Raw genomic sequence first — 7,035 nt, 5'->3', positions numbered from 1 at the left:
GTCTCCATAAGTGAACATTCCATTGTGTTTACTACAGAATTAGAGAGAGAGAGAGAGAGAGAGAGAGAGAGAGAGAGAAAATGAAATGTAAGTTTTTGATGAATGAATTTGATTCATTGCTGTCTCTTGTCCCACAACATACACGTAACCATTTACCATCACCCTTGTAGCATGGCAAAGAAGAGGAAAAGTGAATCACATTATACAGTGAACTTAACCTCATCAAACAGTTTAGCAAAAGAATGGATAAGGCAAAGGAATGTCCTCTATTCTATTTCTCACTTTTTATAAAATAGTTAACCTTGATTGAATGTCTCACTGTACTTCGTGCATCCCTGTTATGCATACAATCATAATGAGCCTTTTTAAAAATGTTTTCTGTACTTACTTACAGAAGTAAGTTTGTCCTCTTGGTCAGCAGTAACAGTTTGCTAAAAAGCCAGCTTCCAATCCTGAGAGAAAGCCTGTCCTGTTCTCTACAACACTGTTACTGTCATTACATCCATCCATCCATCCATATACTTTCTGATCCGCTTATCCTCACAAGGGTTGTGGGGCGTGCTGGAGCCTATCACAGCTATTTTGTCAGTTGTTATTCCTTTGAGCCCTTCAGAACAGTCTGTAGAAATGCATGTAGACATATAAACATGCATTTGTGATTGGCCTTTATAATTCTAAATTTTACTCTAATTTCAAATATCACATGTACCTCACATCATATTTGCTTCCTGTTTTGTTGACGCACATCTTGTATTTTTGGCGGATAAGATGCCCGGTAATCTCCACATTGCACTTGTTCCTTATTAGCACTGACGGTCGATTTCCACATCGCCATGTTTATATTCACAGAACACGCAGTCAGCAAATTGCATATGCATGAACTCCGCAAGCAATTACTTTGCTCATTTCGTGATTAACACCTCTAATGTAGAGTATTTCAACCATATTTAATTGTCTTTGATATCGCTGTAGTTTTGTTTTTCTGGTTTATTGTTCAGTCATTTGTGGCTGCTTAGTTCTGGTGTTTGTTTTTTCAAACTCCACATTTTCTTCTCTCATCCAAACAATCTATTGCCACCATCTTGGGGACGTTTGGTTGAAATTGAGCCTGACAGGAGACAGTGGTAGATAATTCTTTTTTCCTTTTTTCACTGCCACAACAGTTGACATTTTTCAACACTCTGCCACCACAGTTAATTATCACTTTTCTGCATCAAGTTTCCATGACAAAATATTTTCCCTGTATCGACAAACAGAAAGGCCCTTAGATCATAACACAGTGAAACAGTAGGATATGGTAAATTGCCATCAGCTACAAAGTTGGAAGTGCTTGCAGGCCAAAAGTGTTTCAAGGTTTTGTAGCGTGTGCTATAGATTGTTGCAATCGAAGCTCAGAGGAGACTTACAGATTATTTTGACAAGGTCACTCTACACATTTCTGTTTTCAAGAGATTGGCCAAGGTGATCCATAAAAGGGCGGGAAAAAAACAAGTTCACCGCAGTAGATTTTAATAAGATGAAAGACCTTCATGTGATGACAGGTTCTGTTGCCCAGAAGCAATCGCAACTCGTGGTTCTTGTTGGTTGATACCACCTTATGATTAAAGCTTTCCCTCTCATTCAGAGAGTGTACATTTTTTAGAAAGGTCAATACTGCTGTATTTGGGTTTAATGTTGATAATTTTTTTGTCAGTTATAAAAATAAATTGGAGCATTCTAAGAAATGCAATCAGCATCGATGGAACGATAAATATACAGTAACAATAAGATCTTTTTAATTAACTGTCAGCAGACTTTGACCGAGAGCAGCATTCATTAAATTAATTCTCCTCTATTTAGCCGCACGTAGTGCAAATATGGGATAAGGAACATCATATGATAAGTACAATGAATACGACAGACAAGGTATAAAAATGGGTCTAAATTCACTCAATTCATGCAGAGGGGCAACCAGGGGGGCGCTAAGTATTGTATAGTGCTCACCCGAGTGAGGGCCACTGCAAAGAAACTCTCCCTAAAACCCGTTGGTCTGAGAACAGACGGCGGTGGGATTGCAGCGATCGCGGGCAACTGACTGTGGGGAGATCCCCTTGCGGATGATTTAGTCGGCTGTCGATGTGACGTCGGCAATTGGAGACTTGCACCTTCGGACATGTGTGATCCCCAACCCTCCCTAGCCGTTGTGCTGCATGGTCAACTGGGTCATGTTCAGATAATAATGAGGAGAATTCATTGAATGAATTGATTTTTACAATGATTCAGAGGCATTGTCCCACACTGCTGTCATATTTCTGAATAAAATACGATGCCAACCACACATCTCCGCCGAGCGCCAAATCACATTACACCACTCGCGCCACTCGCGTTGCACTTGCTTTTACGTAGTACAAAATTAGCTCTACTTTTTGGTCACCAAATTGCGAGATAAACTGGGGAACTTGGCAGTTGGGTCACCCAAAACACGCAGGAGACACAGAGAGTCTCCCAAATTCACAAACACGCAAAACTAGACTTGCCCCGGCACCAAAATGAAGATGTCCCCATTCCTTTTAACAATAAGCGCATTCAGCTACCAAATTAACAGGTGTGTCGAGGTGCGCCAAAATGCCCATTGAGGTGCTTTGCAGTCCCAAACACGCTAGACTAGCTGGCACCAAAATGAAAATGCACAGACGACTGATGATTTCAAGAGAGATATTCACACCAGACGTCCCAGGAATCGGAATGGGACAGTTTTGAAAAAAAGGCTAAAATTCATCCTGATCATTCTGCAACTAGAGGAAATGTTTGGTTGAGGTTATTGATTGCAACCAAAGGAAGCTCAACTTAAATCCAAGGATTCACTTATTTTTTCTCCTCCTTGTGTTCAAGTTATTTTCAATAAAAATAGGAAAACATATAATAGGATGTGTGGTATGAATGTGAGCAGTCTCTGTGTGTCTAGTCATGTGATTTTGATGAAGATCATACCACATTTGGTGACCAGTGTATGGAGAAATTGAAGAAATTCCAAAGGGTTCACGTTGATTTTCCATCCACTATAACGGCATTCATTTAAACAAAAGGACATTGTATTTTATTTTGTATTGAGCGCGATTCCTCCAGTTACATATAATGGTTGTTATTGTGCTACCCAATGACTCATAGCCAATTAAAAGAACAGTGTGTGGGGGTTTGAGACTGCACCCGAGGATGTGCTCAACTGAGAGGAATTAAAGAAGTGCATTTCTCTGCCGCCAAATTGGCTCAAGCTTTACAAGTGATCTGTCAGATACTGCAATTCCATCTCAAACCATCACACAGTTCTTTACAATAATATGAGTGATTCATTACCAATTTACTAAGTGCAGTCAAGTTTGATCTCATCAAAATGACATGATAGCATTCATCTGTGTCTTTAGCAGAGACAAAATCACATAATTATTGCTGGCGTTTCCATGATAAAAGATGGATCTATATATGAATTTTCCTTCCACTGTTTTCCTCAAAAGCTTATCGAGCGTTTTTTTATATTTAGAGTACTGTTCGATGATTGTTTGACATGACCTAGCCGCTAATTAAACTAGAAGAAAGAAAATACTCTCCGACAGTGTTAATAACTTGACCCTAGTATGAAATCTCATTGCATTGTTTGGGTCTGCGCACTAAGCGCACTCATTGGTATTTCCTGAAAGAACGAAATTCGATTTAAGTTGATTTGTATTTGGAAAAAAGATGATTTGTGTTTGTTCTCATACAAAGTAGACTATTTACATTTTTTACTTATACACCTGTTTGATTTTATATTATTATATTGAGGACCTGTGTGGTACACGGCAGTAATGCGGTCAGGCAACATGGAGTCGAGCCACACAGTTTTCGTTTTTTAATCTCTCACTCTCACTTTCTCTCTCTCTCGCACTCACTCACCCTACTTAATACTATTGATCTTCGCCTCATTCTTGTTTTTGTCATTTTTGGACAAATTTTTGTACCATCCAATTAAGTGTCGGGAAAAAATCAAGAGGAGAGTGTGGAGTTTCCTTTCGCTGCCAAAGCAGTGGCCAACTAGGAGGTGAGATTGGAGCGTCAAACTAAGGCTTTACAAATTACAAAGCTACATTTCCTATCAGCAGATGGCACATAACCTTAGCACTTAAAGGTCGTCATTGAAACAAGCATCATTCTGAGAAATGGTCTTCCAAAGTCACATTTACAACATAATATACTATATATACTACATTTGACCTTTTAATTGAGTATTTTAAAAAATCCTGTGTGCGACAAATCAAATTATCAACATTAAATATAAATTATCTGAAGTCTGCACTGTAAAAATATATAAAGCACATCTTTGTTTTTAATTTTTCATGATTTCAAAGCACTTGTGGGTAGGAAATTGTGAGATTATTTTTGATACTTCCAGAAGCCATGATTGAAAAAAGAAAGTGATGTTGTGTATTTGCTTTGAAGAGTGGTTCCGTCCCAGCGTCCCTCTGGAGTGAATGTTCAGCAAGGCTGGATTGGTGATGGAAAAACTTCTTCAAGACATAGTTGATTTTTCTTGTCAAATACAGCTGATGTCAGAAGTCTTCCCCAAAAATGGCCCGAGCCTACTCTCTCATCCATGACCTACTGAGAGGGGAGGCCCACATACAGCATGAATATAAGTCGTTCCAAATATATGCTTACCCACAAAACACCTTAATCTTTTTAGCTCCCCCAAAAGCCTTTAGGGAGGCAGAGTCACCCCTTTGTGTCTTTTTCAGAACTCGGAATACAATTAACTTTTTCTCCTACCCTGAGAGTGATCTGACTGGCAAGCATTTGGGCCTCCTCTCTTTGAAGATTTGCCATGGTATTGCTCTGTCTGTGTTTTTTGTTTTCAGCACCAGTTGGAGTGGAGGGTGTGCCTCTTCAGCGGTGCACCTGTTTCGTGTTCTCCGTCAAGCCTTGCCTAGTATTTCAGGACTGTCAAGTTTTCAAGTCAGCGTTGGATTATTGACCTTGCTTGCTGTTATGCTGAAGAGATATTTCCTAGACTTCAAGTTCACCTTCATCATCACACCTTTTCCGATAGTATCATGTTGTAAGTATTTTGGTTTGGTCTGGTCTGATTTATGTCTCGTGTGTTTGGGCTTTGGCCACTTTGTTTTGTGTATTTTCGGACGTCAAATTTACCTTGCCATTTGCAAGCGCTATATCTTCATATTTTGGTTTGTTGGTCACCAACAATTACTCTTTATACTTTGTCCATCCTTTGTTTTTCTCTCAATAAGTATTTTTGTGTTGTAGTTTGTCTAATTATGCGGTTGTGGGCTCCACACACTCTGGCTCGTTTCCGAACCCTGTCAAGATTCAACACAAAGACATAATGACACTATATTTGGATCAGCCTTCACTCCCTGCTGTTAAGTAAAGAGTGCTAATGCATTATCAAAATTATTATTATCCCTAACCATGTTTTAGATGCATTTTTCAGATGTGCTTTGTTTTACAAGAAAATCTAGCTATATGTGCCATTGCAAATCCAATGGAAATAGTGTGAAAACAAGTATATAGTATGGATAAAATGTGAGTACATAATAAAGAATGTATCTTTATTAAAAGCAGAAGCGTTCTTCATTGCAGGCATAGTCAATTAATGATTGCAAGCATAAGCGTTCTTCTTTGCAAGCATAATCAATTTATCATGTCAGGCATAAGCGAATGTATGATGACTAAAAATAATCAATCCAACATTGCCCCCTGTTCATCCTACATTTGCGCACATCACCACACAGAACCTTCCCGACGGACTATATTCAGCGGAGGCATGCACATGCAACATAGGTAGACCCAGGGGTTGAAGAGAAAGAGGTTACCACCAGATCAAAAATCGAACTGAAAAAGAACCCAGGAAAAGATGGTAAACATTGACCACAACATCCCGATATCTAAATGAAACCAAGTCACCATAACCCGAGTTGTTTTCCACATCAGAATCACTGCCATCCAAAAGTAACAGCAGAGGGTACATTCCATTCAATTTAGACGTCGTGGGTGCCACAACCGTAGTGATAAATTGGATAAGCAGAGCTTTTGATACAGGGACCGCAGCAAATCCACACAATGTCGAGATATCTGAGAAAAAATAATTTGAAAGATTAAGACATAACACACCAATATGTTATGTGACAAAGGTCTTATTCCACAACTCCGATGACAAGGGTGTGGTCACGCCGGAGCGATCCGGATCAGTGTTGCGGGGCCCTCAGGGCGTGGTTGAACAGCACCGCTCACCACATACCGCACACGCTCGATTGGCCCCAGCCAAGAGCACATTGACCGCTATGCAGTCCCGGAACACCATCAGAGAGATGACTGTCAATTGCTGTTTTACTTCCAATCGCCAAAAAGGCTTCCACAGTATAATTTGCAAGCTTCTGGACACTGTAGTGGAGGTAGCAGATCCCGTCAGCACGTTTATAAAAATGGACCCCAATCGTGCAGCAACCTGGTTAACCAATTTATACTCATCTGGTACGCCACGAGGAACCCCAATTACACCAACGTAGGGGGAATCTCAACTATCCTCTCCTGTGGACGGAAAACAGTCATTGGTAAAAGCCGTGACACCAATGCGCAAACACCACTGACAACCCATAAAGCAGAGCTCTGTCAGGATTTTTCGCAAAGAAAAAGAAAAAACTCTCGGCCGCGATAATCATCATTTGCCTTCAAAATCAGTAGAAGTACACTGCTGCATTACACTGTATCCGCATTAACATAAAATAAAAATAAAATAACAAAAGAAAGAAATATAGTTCAACTTTCAGCAGAGAATAACTATATTACTGTCGGGTTGTTTTCTCTTTTCCTTTTACCAACAAAGAAAAGATCCTAAACGCATAAAATCACCTGAGAAATGTATTTAAAATCCATATCTGAACCATTATGACCAAATTAATGCACCATTTGAACTAGAAATAAATCAATTCAATTTCAGCCGAGCACCATCAACAGAGGAGCACAATACACGAATCACTTCAACCTTCAAAACAAACCCGAATAAAA

The sequence above is a fragment of the Hippocampus guttulatus genome, chromosome 3, assembly GCF_054856545.1.
Source record: "Hippocampus guttulatus isolate MCC_2025c chromosome 3, RoL_Hgut_1.0, whole genome shotgun sequence".
NCBI classification, from domain to species: Eukaryota; Metazoa; Chordata; class Actinopteri; order Syngnathiformes; family Syngnathidae; genus Hippocampus; species Hippocampus guttulatus.
The sequence above is the reverse complement of the archived record's forward strand: the minus strand, read 5'-3'. Positions refer to the sequence as shown.